Source organism: Desmodus rotundus, chromosome 2, assembly GCF_022682495.2.
Source record: "Desmodus rotundus isolate HL8 chromosome 2, HLdesRot8A.1, whole genome shotgun sequence".
NCBI classification, from domain to species: Eukaryota; Metazoa; Chordata; class Mammalia; order Chiroptera; family Phyllostomidae; genus Desmodus; species Desmodus rotundus.
In genome coordinates this window covers 119,610,728-119,624,671 of record NC_071388.1, presented here as the reverse complement: position 1 = coordinate 119,624,671, position 13,944 = coordinate 119,610,728, and the positions used below count along the sequence as shown (strand labels likewise).

Sequence of the window (13,944 nt, the reverse complement as noted above, 5' to 3'; positions counted from 1 at the left end):
ATTTGGTTTGCCATGGAGAGAAAGGAGATGCAATATCCAGTTTGTGTTGAGATTAATCCTGGTAAATGTTTAGGGTGGAGAGGATTGGGGTGAAATGCGGTGGGGAAAACGGAACCAGAGATGTGAGAGACACCATGACACCGCAGTCCTCCAGCCGTGACTGCTGATTGCTGCTGGGGTGAAATTGGGGTGGTTTGAAGACGACCAGAATGTGATGACCATGATCATGGGGTGGTGGAGAGGAAGGTGGTCCCGTTAGCAAATACAAAGAAACTGATGTGTAGCCTTGAGCATGTAACTTTAACTCACTAGCTCACTTTCCTCCTAACACAAAATAATCCCTATCAAGATTACTGCAAGAATGAAACAGATCAACAAATGTAAAGCAGCTTTTGTGTAACAAGGAAAGCAAAGACTAAACAAGTGTTAGCCCCTCTGTCTGTTCTTATGAAAATCTCCAATTTAAGTTCCTTACAGACCATTTTTGTACTTTGTGCTTATATCGGTCTATCTCACATTGCAACTTGTTCTTTGTTTCTTTTTTCCTCTCCATCTAGAACAGTAGTTCTCAACTGAGGTTGATTTTGTCTCACAGGAGATAGTTGGCAATGTCTGGAGACGTTGGTTGACGTGATTGTGGGGAGGATACCACTAGCACCTTATGGGTCAAGACCAGGGGTGTTGCTAACAATCCCTGTGCACAGGACAGGCCCCCACAACAAATTATCCAGCCCAAATGTCAATAGTGTGACAGGAAACCTTGATCTAACCTTGAGTGCCTGGATGAGAAAAAGCTAGACCAATGAGACTTTCTCAAACACAATTTGAAAATTTAGGAGTCACAATATGATTATTGAAAAAGATGGGAGCTCATTAATTACAGCATCTTCCTGCCAGTGATACTGTCAAATATTCTTGCTTCCCAACCCCTGGAGCTGCCCGGTCTCTCACATCTCTCAGCCTGGTGCTCGAGCCTTCCCTTTGAGTCAGTGAGTCCTTTCCTTAAGTTAGCCACTTTCTGTTACTTGCAACCAGAGTGCATTAATAGAGAAGGGGAGGGAGCAGAAGAGGGAGAGAATAAAACAGCATAAAGTAGGAGGAGAACCAAGACAATGAACTGATACAGAAGCCATAGTAAACTCATATCATTTTTTAAAGAAAGGTAAAAAATAGCAAGTATTTAATCTCCTTTCTATTTGCAGGTATTGTCAAAAAATGCTGGTTGTCCTCCAAAGTCCATTTTTCCCTTCTTCCTCAGCTGCAGAGCCCCTGATATTAACTAGGCACAGGGATGCCCAGAATAAGATCACCTTGTTCAGCCTCTCTTGCAACTAAATTCTGGCCAATGAGATGTCAGAGGAAGTAGCATGTGCAACTTCTGAAAAGCAGCCTAGGAGTATGGGTCACTTACCTTGTGTAGTTTCCTCTTTTGGGTTATAACACTCCTGTCTCGAGTGTGAGGTGATATGGCAAATACATAAGCTAGAAGAAACTAGAGGACCTGGTGATCATCCAGCCATCACTGGACTCCTTACCTCCAGACTTTATTTATGTGACATAGAAATAAAGTGTTTATCTTGTTTAACCCTTGTTGCCTATGGTCGTATGCGTGTATCTCACATTTAGCCAGACCTAGCCCTAACTGATAATGAAGGTGGGGTGGGAACGGTTTCTCTACAACATAGACTTCTGATGAAATGCCTGTGTACTGCCTCCTGGTTAAAGATGATCTTTCTTCCCGTTCCCTGTGCCAAGTCATAGGCCTGAGGCCTAGGATCTGCCATGTGGATGCCCCACTCAGAACTTTGCATATGTGGTAATTAATATGAAGACACAGGGCACTGAAGAGTCCTGTACAGCAGCCACATGGTGTCCTGTGCAATGAGCACTGATTTCCTGTTTAAAATGTGGTTCCTTGCCCTTGCTGGTGTGGCTCAGTGGATTGAGTGCCAGCCTGAGAACCAAAAGGTCGCCAGTTCAATTCCCAGTCAGGGCACATGCCTGAGTTGCAGACCAGGTCCCCAGTAGGGGGTGCATGAGAGGCAACCACACATTGATGTTTCTCTCCCTCTCTTCCTCCCTCCCCCTCTCTCTAAAAATAAATAAAATCTTAAAATAAAATAAAATATGGTTCCTTTCCTTGGAGTGGTGAACACACAATATACAGAAGATGTATTATAGAAATGTACACCAGAAACCTATATAATTTTATTAACCACTGTCACCCCAATAAATTCAATAAAAAAAAAAAAAAACAGTTCTTGAACTGCCACCTTGTCTAGGTCAAGGGCTGCTATAGTGTCCTGGGAAGGTGGTATTATTTGCTTTTTTTAGGAAAGAAGACATGTAGGCATACCCTTGGGCAAAGGAGAGACAAAGTGAAGAAGGAAAAGGAAAAAATGAGAGTAGTTGATGAAGCAAAGTCTCAGAGAAGGCTGTCAGGTAATTGAATTGGAATATGAAACTTTCCTACTAGACCTCTTCCCCTTTCTAAGTAATACTTAAGCCCACAGGGCTGTCCAACCTGCAGCCGGTGGGCTGCATGTGTCCCAGGGTGGCTATGAATGTGGTCCAACACAAAACCGTAAATTAACCTAAAACATTATGAGATTTTTTTGTGATTACATGTCACAATGTGTTTAATGTGTGGCCCAAGATAACTCTTCTTCCAGTGTGGCCCAAAGATGCCAAAAGTTTGGACACCCCTGACAGTGTTTGTTTCATAAGACTATCCATAGGCATCACTGTCTATAAGGTGTAAGGTAGCGTTCTAGCTCTCCCGGCACCAGGCTCTGGAAAGGTTCTGGTTAGGACGGGCATACCTACAATGTGTCGGGGTCTGTGTCAGGCAGAATGAGCCCCCCTCCCACCACCATCATAATGATGCCCACATCCTAACCCTCAGAAACTGTAAGTTTATTACCTGACATGTAAAAAAAGGGACTTCGTAGACGTGATTAAGTTAATGATCCTAAGAAGTTATCCTGGCTTATCCAGATGGGCCCAACGTGACCACAGGGGTTCTTATAAGAGGAGGCAGGAGGGTCAGAGTCAGAAAAGGTGATTCAACAACAGAAGCAGAGGGCAGAGAGTCAAAGAGATTCAAATTACTGCCTTGCTGACCTTGAAGATGGAAAAGGGGCCATGAGCCCAGGACCATGGTAGACTTTAGAAGTTGAAAAAAACAAGGGCACGGAATCTCCCTCAAGCCTCCAAAAGGTTCTGCCAACACTTTGATTTTAATTCAAGGGAGGCCCAATTGGGACTTTTAACTACTTTAAGATAATAAACATGTGTTGTTTTATACCACTAAGTTGCTGGTAATTCGTTACAGCAGCAATAGGAAACCAAGGTAGCTCTTTCCCATTTCCAGTTGAAGGGCTTACTATACATGTGCACATTTCTCAGGATTCTTGGCAACCATTCGGAAGACAGACACTGTAAAAGAACTGGACTTCTGCACTCGGCCTTAAGACAATATTTCATAATCATTGAAACCAGCATTCAAATATTAATGGAATTCCATCATAACTGAAAACACTATAAAGCAAGACATATTTTGACTCCAAGTTAGACATCTTGCAGTCCCATTACAGACTACGCTACAAATCCCAGTGTGCAAGGAATTAAATTATCTCCATTCCCTGCTTTAGAGAATTGTCCTCTGATAATTCCAGTTGGATTAAAGCCTTTCTCCTCTGTAATGGACACAGAGCAGCAATGTAACCACATGTCTTTGTTTTCCTTAATTCTTTCAAGTGCCTTTGGGTAATGAGTGGTGACTGAATGGCTGGAGGGCTCAATTTTCCAGTCCCCCTTCCTTTTCCTCAACTCTGAATAACTGGTTTTCACCCTGGCTGGTGTGGCTCAGTGGACTGAGTACCAGCCTGCAAACCAAAGTGTTGCAGGTTCAATTCCCAGTCAGGGCACATGCCTGGGTTGCAGGCCAGATCCCCAGTAGGGAGAGCGCGAGAGGCAACCACACAATGATGTCTCTCTCTCTTTCTTCCTCCCTTCCCCTCTCTAAAAATAAATAAATAAAATCTTTATTAAAAAAGACCAATATATTAAAATAAATTACTTTTTCATTCCAGAATAAGTTACCATAGCAATGTTCTCTGAGCAATAGGTGAACTGAATTGCACTACAGAAGAAACACAGAACATATTAATAACAACCTGAGAAAGTCCAGTCACTCCACAGAGCTTCCAGGCTGCTAAAACGGAGATGGGTGAATTTCCCCATTATCAGAAAGTGCTGCCACCAGCTCATACAAAACACAGCATGGGAAGCCACAAGTTGCCCCCCCTCTCAGGCCCCGCATCTCCTCATCTCCAAGTCACCCATCAAAAAAGCTCAAATGACAAAAGATACAGGTAAACTGGGGAAAAATATTGGAAATTCATATTAGAAAGGGACATTTTACAAAGCTCCCCTACAGGAATTCTAGAAAGATGATGGCAGAGATGCTAGCATAATTTTTGGAATTTTTGGAATCCTCATATAAAAGTGGAGCAACTGGAGAGTAAAACTAAAAATCCATAGGCAAGAATTACAACAAAAGTAAGTGACAAAGTATCCTCTTGAATCCTACGATGCAAGCAGGTGGGACAAAGGACCAAATAGAGGGAAGCCTGCTTGTTATACAGGGTCCAGCACAAATAACACCCCTTCTTTATCACAAAAATTTTTATTACAAAATCATAAGCATGTAACTCTGTAACATAACAATATCACACTCAAGCACACCATATGATATTTTAAGTGAAATGTTCAAATTTAAACTATAAGTTATTACACTCATATCATTACCCTACCTACCATACTCAAGCAGGCGTTACTTCTGCCAGACCCTCTATATTGGCAAAGTACAGGAGGAAATAACAGGAAACAATTCAGCAACTGATGGACCTACAAACAGAACAACCCCCAGGATAACCAAGAGTGGGCCGGTCTGAGAACAGCAGCTGGGCCGGGAGGGTTTTCCCGCTCTATAATGAGTGAGGGCAAGGGGCCGGCCACAGGGTCGGAAGAGCTGGAGGAGTCCAGTCCCTTTGAACCTTTTTCTGAGAGTTATATTGAGACTTATGTTATGACGTGATTTGCGTATCATACAATTCACCCATTTAAACCGTTTCCACTTTCTCAGAGTTGTGAGACATCACCACAGTCAGTTTTAGGCCATTTCCACTTTCTCCAAGAACCCCTGTACCTGTTAGCCGTCACTCTTCACTGCCCCCACGCCAGCCACTGGCAGCCGCCATCTGTGTTCTGTTCTTATAGATTTGCCTATTCTGGACCCTTCAAATGAATGGAATCATACAGTATGAGGCTTGTCCAGTGTACCCAACTCTGCATAGGCCCCCAGCCCTTAGTCACTTCATAACCCTCTCAGTTATCACATCTGTTATGAGAGCCCACGTTCACATAACTTTTCTGACAATATATTGTCCTAATTGCTCTATTTTATTATTAGTTTTGCTGTTAATCTCTTATTGTGCCAAATTTATAAATTAAACTTTGTCGTAGGTATGTATGCGTAGGAGAAACATGGTATACAGAGGGTTCAGGACTACCCACGGTTTCAGGTATCCACGGGGGGTCTTGTCTTGGAATATTTCACCTGGTGTCGTCACAGCCATCAAAATGTCACAGCACATCACATTACTCACATGTGTCTGGTGATGCTGGTCTAAACCAACCCGCTGTTGCCGGTCATATAAAAAGTACAGCACACACAATTACATACAGTACAGCACATACAATTATGTACAGCACTTGATAATGATAACAGATGACTATGTTACTGGTTTATGTATTTACTATACTATACTTTTTGTTATTATTTTAGATTGTGCTCTTTCTACTTAATAAAATAATTTTAGATCTTATTTATTTATTTTTAGAGAGAGGGGCAGGGAGGGAGAAAGAGGAGAGAAACATCAGAGTGCAAGAGAGATGTCAATTGGTTCTTTCTTGTAGGCCCCCAGTTGGGAACCCAGCCCAAGACCCAGGCATGTGCCCTGACTGGGAATAGAACCAGCAACCTTTAGGTTCAGAGGCCAGCACTCAATCCACTGAGCCACAGCAGCGAGGGAAAAACTTTTTTTTTTTTTTTGCTTTAAAACTGTAAGCCATGTTGTGCCAGAAGCTGCCTCACATAGCTTGTATTTACCGTGTCTCTTGATTACATCATTTTCTCTTGATTTAATGTCATGTTCCTAAATTATAGCCATCCTAGTGGATATAAAATGATAACTCATTAATTTGATTTGCTTTTCCCTTGTGACTACTGTCATTTAGCATCTTTTCATGTGCTTGTTAGCCATTTGTATACCTTCTTTGAAAAAATGCCTACTCAGATTGTTTGTCCATTTTAAAATCGAGTTCTTTTGCCCTGACCAGTGTGGCTCAGTTGGTTGGGCGCCATTCCATAAATTGAAAGGTTGTGAGTTTGACTCCTGGTCAGGACACATACGTGAGGCAGCCAATAGATGTTTCTCTCTCACATCAGTGTTTCTTTCCTTCTCTTTCTCCCTCCCTTCCCCCTCTCTAAAAATAAATAAATAAAATCCTTAAATAAATAAATAAAATTGAGTTATTTTGTTGTCATTTTAGGTTGAAAGAGTTCTGTATTTTGAATACTGGACTCATATCAAATATATGCTTTTTTATCATATCAAATATATGATTCACACTGATGTTTCCCTTCCTCTCTATCTCCCTCCCTTCCTCTGTCTCTAAAAATAAAATAAAATAATAATTTTTTGGAAAAAGGACAGTCTGGGAATTTCCAGAATGTGTCATGGAGTCAGTCATGGCAGGGTGCAGGGTGGGTCTGGTGGCTGTAATTTCCACAGCTCGGTATCACTTCACCCTCAGTAAAAACACTACGGTTCTGAGAGTTCCTATCATGTCAACAGAATATAAACATTACTCAAGAAAGATACTATCTAGCAGCTCTTTTGACTATATGAGTTCAACTGTCAAATTGTGGAGGAAACAGGAAACTCTCCACTGGACCATACAGGCATAATACAAAAGACTTGAAAAATAAAAAACAGGAAAGCAAAAAAATATCTGACAAGATTGTCTGGGAAGTGAAAAACTATTTGAATTGAGAGCTTCATAAGCCAAACTGAGCGGTCCTATAAAGCTGCTTAAATCCAGTTGTCTTTTTATTAGTTTTTACTTTGTTCCTTTGTGCATTATTTAAATTTTATTTATTTCCAAAAACATTTAAATAAAAAGCAATAAGACCATAAACAAAATAAATAGATCTAGTTGTTTAAAATTATTGTAAAAGAAGTAAAATTTCTGCAACTACAATTAAATATGAAGCACAATGAGATACCCACTCATACCTACTAGGATGTTTATAGTTTTAAAAATGGAAAATAATGTGTTGATGAAAATGTGAAGAAATTTTGTAAATCTCATACAGTACTGGTAGAATATAAAATGGCTCACCTGCTGTGGAAAATAGTTTGGTGGCACCTCAATGAGTTAAATGTATGATTACTGAAAAGTTTTCTTAGGCTCTGCCAAGGAATAAATGCCAATCAGCCACAAAATTAGGCAGTACAGAGCCTTATTTGGGGTTTGCGCTCTGGGGCAAAATTCTCCTGTCCGCAGAGTGGGGGCTGGAGAAGTCGCGCCCAGCAGGGAATATGGTGGGGCTTTATACACCAAAATTCTGATTGGCTCCCCTCGAGGGCTAGGGATTGGTCTCCTGGAACAAAGCCACGATCCATCATTGGTGGTTCCCCTCGAGCTCCGGCTGTCAGTCGGATATCCCCACCTATCCTGATATTCTGGCATCTTTGATAGGATAAGGGGCGGGCTTAGGTTGCCAGGGGGATATCCCCGCCCACCCTGATAATTACCACCACATGGGCCAGCAATTCCACTCCTAGGTATATACCCAAAGAAACTGAAAACAGGGACTCAAATAGTCACTTGCATGCCTATGTTTATAGCAACATTATTCACAATAGCCAAAAGCTGGGAACAATCCAAGTGTTCATCAACAGGTAAATGGTTAAACAAATGTGATTTACACATTTCAATTGAATATCATCCAGCTGTGGAAAGAAATGAGATTTTGTTACATGCATTGTTCCCACCCGAATCCAGCCACCCTTCACTCCCTAATTCTGCCAGTGAAACTGCCACCCAACTGGTGTCCTTCCTCTAATTTAGTCCCAGTGCTGACCTGCCCTATAAACTGCTGGAAAAAACAGTACTCGCAAGCACACAAACCCAGTGGGCGACAGGGTGGTGGCACAGGTCCTGGCACCTGCTCTCACGCTCCCATCACAACGGCTCAACACCCCAGCAGGGAAAGTGCAAGTGCAGTGGAACAGTCGCTCAAGTTCATGAAGCAGCTACACATGTGGCGAAACTGGGCCACTGTCTACTCTACAACACAGGGAAAAATAATAGATTTGTGTTAAAAGTAGTAAAATTAGTAGTGATTTTTTGCAATTATTACTATCAAGTATTATTATGAAATCTCTGCCCACCTGGCCCAACAATTACTTAGAGGTCACTTACACCTATATATGCTTCATGTGTCCCTCTTCTTACCTGATATGCCTAGTAAGTCCCTCACTGTGGGTATTGGATGTCTCAGCCTGGCTGTCAAAGTTTTCCAAATCTGTATCTAACCACAATCTGGCTTAGCCAAACCATATATGTAGCTCCTTCCCACCTTCCAACAATGTCTGCTTTGCCCACATAAAACTCCTATTCCACAAATCAGGGATGTTCATTCTCAAATCACTTGAGCGATTCCTTCTAGCTAAAGCACCCCGTAATGGTTCTCTCCCTTTTCAAATTCTATCAACAAGTCACAGCTCTTACTCTGCCTCTTCCAGGAAGCCTCCCCTCACTACTCTTGCCCCATTGATGTTTTCCTATGACTGTGTTTTTTGAACGGTAACTTATGACTCTTTATTAGTAATCATCTTGTAATGCCATCAACCTATTTAATGTGCATTTCTTTTGTCCATCAAGTAGTGTCTTCTGCATTCCACCTCTTCACAGCTGTTGCAAGTGGGGTTCCCTAGGACACAGTTGCTGAGATGGAGGCTAGTGTGCAGGAAGTTTATTGGGACGTGACTTAGGGGAAAACACCACTTTCAAGGGTGAAGATGGAAGGTTTGTGTTGAATAAGAATCTGAGCCACACGAGTCAGTCTCAATAAAAGTCGGAGCTAAGCCTGTGACTCATCTGAGTCTCACACTGGAAAAAGGTGCCAAGACTATACTCCATGTTGATCACAATCATGCAGCCTCCTAGAAGGGGCTGTGACCTTGGGCAAGGGATTCCCTTGAGCAGAGGCAATTCCAGAAGAAGCTGGGAATGGAGGACTATTTGTGACAGCCTCCCCAGCAGGCAAGGGAACAAGTCCTTCAGTCTTCAAGGGGAATCTGAGAGCTGGCGCTGACGGCTTAAAAAGGAATGCGAACAGAAAGGGGAATAATGGAGCAATAAGGGGGAAAAAAAGAGAAGGAGTTCGTCATGTTCACTTGTTGGGTTCTATTTGGAACAGAATGTGAGAAGGTTGTCCTCCCTTATTAGGGAGGCCCCTGCAAGGAGGCGAGGAGACAGCTGTGCAGTGACCCACCAGACCAAAGGGCACTGCTGGCTGCCAGCTGAGCCAGCATCTGCACCTGGATGCCTGCTGTGCTCCAGAGCTCATCTGCATTCTCCACTCACCTGGCAGACAGGGCATCCAGACATGTCATTGCTCAGGAAGTATCTGGAGATGCTGAAGGAAAAATGTACACAGAACAAAGAGAACCTTGCAAGTTATCTGCTTTCTTTGTAACCCTTGAAGACTAAAGAAAAAATTCATTGAAGAAATATATTCTGGGACACAAACTGTATTTTTTTAAGTTTGCTTAAGTGAGAGTATCCAGAGACCAGACTTCTTGTAAAGCCCAGAAAAAAAGCTCAGACTTGGCGAGATGGAAGAGTGTGCCTCGAATGTGTTGGAATCAGCAATTATAAATATCGACGAAAGTCCATGGAGGAGGCATGGTAATGACTCTACCCCACCCTCCAGAGGGAATTCAATTCCAAGGAAGAGAAAGATCCAAATGATAGAAGCGGGAGGAGAAAGCAGGGGCAGGCAGAGATGAGCCCAGCTGGAGTTGTTATACTGGCTTCCAAATTCTGAAGTTTACTTATTGACCATTAGCACACCAGGGAAACTGAACCTCTGAGGCTTTTCCTGCAGCTCAAGAATCTGAATTCATCTCAGCCCAGTACCCACCCCTTCCAGGAGGAGTGAACATTTAGAGCTTCCAGAAATCATAACACCTTCTGTCCCCAAGGATCTCGAGCAGAATTAGGGTTTTCATCCAGGAGTGAGAGGCAGGACAGTCAGTGAAGGAATCTATATTTAAACTCATGCCTTTTTCAAAATAGTTTATGCTTTTCTCTAAAACTTTCCATCTGAATTCCACCAACAAGAACAACTTGTAGGATATTTCTTTATGACTCTCTACATTCATCTTGTAAGCCTTACATTAAATTTACCATGTATCATCTTGCCTTCATCTATTTTTTCTAATCTATAATTCTCTGTGAGGCATTTCCTAGTTGATCTTTCCAAATTAGGAGCCTTAGAGTTCTTGGATTCATTTTTTTTTTTGGGGGGGGGTTCTTATTGTTTTTTAGCACTTTTATCTTTTGCTCCTCTGGGGTTAGAAATTACAACTGTTTGTCAGCCTAGGGCTGATGGTTCCATTATAGGGTCTAGGGCTAAAATCATCAGTCCTTGCAGCTCAGAGCAGGGTGCAGGATGTCAGTTGGGGCAGGGGAATGTGGGTAATTCCAGACCTCATTACAGCCCTCCTTCCCAAGTTTGCCTTCCTGTAAAAGGCTTAAAATGGTCCAGAAAAGGTCTGTGGAGACTGTCTCCCATGCGATCCCACTATTCTGTGTTTATCCCTGGTCGGGGGGCGGGGAGGCCCAACAAGTGGCAGGATGAGCCAGAAAGAATAAGACTGGGGTAGAAACAGACCAATGAGCCTGGAGAAGATTGTCTGGGCAGCGTCCTCACCCACCCACCATGGACCCACCTTGGGATGTGACCTGTTTGTGCAGGGTCCTAGTGGCTATTAGATGGTCTTCATCTTGATCATCAACTCTGGAAAACTTTCAGCTCTAAACAATGGGTGATTGCTAGAGGTCTTTGCTTTAGTGAAAAAGGGATAGTTAAGGGTTGAGGTTTGAATGCATGGGGGGAAAACTACCTTTGGTTATTAAAAAAAAAAACCCAGCTGTGGTGGAAAAAGGAGCCCATCTGATATTTATAAGTCCAGGAGTAGGAGGAGGAATAAGTACTCTAAGGCATTCTCTCCCCACTCACCCTCTAAACAAATTAACTGTAATAGTCACACAGGAAAAAAAAAAAGCCAATTATGCCTAGCTGTTTCCTTGAACATGTTTTACCTCCAAAAGTACCATCTGATCACTAACATTACTTTGGTAGTGGGTTGGAGATAAACCCATTACTTATCCAGAAAAATTATTGCTTCCCACTTTCATTCTAAAGCAAAGCCACATTAATGGAGAGGCTGGGACCAACAAGAAGCCCCAGTCAATTTCCTCATGTGTGCAGGATGAGAAAGACCACCACCACCGTCAACCTCAGATGGAACCCAACCTCTGGTGGCTGAGCACCAGCAGTTTATAGTGTAGGAGAGGAATGTGCTTTTAATTGTTAAATTTCAATGTGAAACAGAATTAAAGAAACACGGTTAAATAGTTTTATAAAAGTAGATGACACTATGGCATATGTTAATGTATAGAGAGAATATATAGATTTATCTCCAACTATAGATATAACGGGGCACCTGGCTGAGACTAGCCCATGTGCTTTTTAAAACCTTGATAGAGACAAGCAGTGGGTGGAACAACTATTTTAAAGCTGCAGGCAGATTTTTGGTTTCTCTGGAGGTAGAGGCCTGAATTTCACCTTTGCTGGCAGGCATTTCTTTTGCGCATTTTGGTTATGACAAAGTAAAGCAGCAGTCCTGACTGGAACAGAGAGGTTCGGGGACCACCAGGAGGGAAAGCAGTACTGTCACTGTCACTGTGGAGTTGTTCTCTGTTGATCATGTTCCTATAGGGGAAAAAATTCCTCTAAATATGCACTTAGGTTATATTGTCCTTAATTTTCTTCATTTGTTCTTCAGAGGTGTGTCTGGGTGGGTCGGTGTGCACACATGAGTGTCCTTGTGCAGGAACAGAGCTCTCTGTGGGTGGGAGCAAGCGGAGTGCCATGATGTGGCTTCAGTTCACACTTCCTTCCTGAAGCTCACACAAGCCCTCATGCAGATTTAGATTCAACAACTCTGACCTCAGGGACTGTACCTACATCTCTTAGGGTTTCAGTATTGTTTAGGTGAGGGGTGGGGTTGAGATAAGCCTTTAGGAGCTTATCTGGTAGGAATTGATATTGTGAGGGCCAGATGCCCCAGAAAGTTTGGGATGTGAGGACTGAAGGTTTGAGGCTGGAGTGCCAGGGAGGTGAGAAATCCCTAAGCGCCCTCATGTGGTGGGAGGTGGTTAACCCTCGCAATGTGGTGATTTGGGACAGCCATATCCGGCGCTCACTGGTCTCTGTGTGAGCCCTTGTAAAAAGCACGTCAGTCATCAGTGCTCGATTGGGCAGGTCACATACTGAAGTTGGAACGACACAGATAAGATTAGTGTGGCCCCTGTACAAGGATGACACACAAATTTGTGAAGCGTTCCATAGTAACAATTATATATTTTTTATGTCATATATCAAGAATATCAGATATGTGTTATCATGTAGGGAACTAAAGCTGGGCACCATGCCAATGCTGAGGAGCTTTCTCTGGGACACCGCAGGAGGGGAGCCCAGTTGGATTAAGACTTACTGTAGTTAAGCAGGACACTAGAGAGGGGAGATGCCAGACAGAGAGAGAGAGACATCTGAATTACCTGGGTCAGTGGTTCTCACCTGCAGCGATTCCGATCCCCAGGTGAAATTTGGCAATGTCTGGAGACATGTTGAGTTATCACAACTGGGAGGTTGCTACTGGCATAAACCGGGTCATGTCAATTTGCTCGAATCACCCAAAACATAGCTTTCCCCAAGCCCTGCTCCTTGGCGTTTGCACCCTGCATGGTGGGCTCCAGCCATCTTGACCCCAGCCTTTCACCTTCCTGCCAGGTCCAACCCTCCAGTCATCTTTTCCAGAATCTCCATTCCTTCTACACTTCAGTGAATATAAGCGCTTTCCCGACCACGACTTCCCCGTGTCTGTGATCCCTGAGGAGCTCATTGCTTCACATGTTTTTATCCATCACTTGACACTTATGACTGTATTTTTATTTTGACTTATTTGTATGTTGCTTTTTATGCCCCATGAGTGTGCTCTCCAGTCTGTGTAAGAACTGCCACACACACTATGCAGAAAGCAGAAAGTACCTGAATGGATGAGGAAGGGAGAGTAAAGGAGAAGGACATTCTTCTTCGAATGTCCTTCCTGCAGGGTCCAGGTCTCCAAGGATTGCCCCCAAGCGCCAGGGGTGGGGCTGCTCAAGTGAAGAAAACCCTTCCACTTGCTGCAGCCTAGGGGCCTCTCCAGAAAGTCTCTGCAGGAGCTGACTCTCCTGAGTGCCCTGCTTAGCCTGCAACTGTTCCTAGAGTGTTAGTAAGGAGCCAGTGGATGACTGTCTGTCTGCTGCCCTAACAAGAGAAGGGCCAGCTTGGGCTCAGTGTTCCACTCCCAGGTACAGAAGTAATTCTGCTTTAGGTGGATTCAATTATGACTGAACTGTTTTGTTTTTTGTTTTTTTTTTTTAAAGTTCTCATTGGTTTCTACCTTTGCTTAAGGGTCAACAAAAAATTACTCCAGCCTTAACCAGGGGATGAAGACCTGGGAGACATACAGT

At 43.1% G+C, this 13,944-nt stretch overlaps 1 non-coding gene across 1 annotated transcript; it reads left to right on the top strand.

Moving 5' to 3' along the window:
• The first annotated feature begins 12,677 nt into the window (after positions 1-12,677).
• On the top strand, positions 12,678-12,782 carry LOC112313202 (U6 spliceosomal RNA). The gene has a single exon (XR_002975667.1). It is a non-coding gene; the product is annotated as a U6 spliceosomal RNA (small nuclear RNA).
• Positions 12,783-13,944: the final 1,162 nt, after the last annotated feature.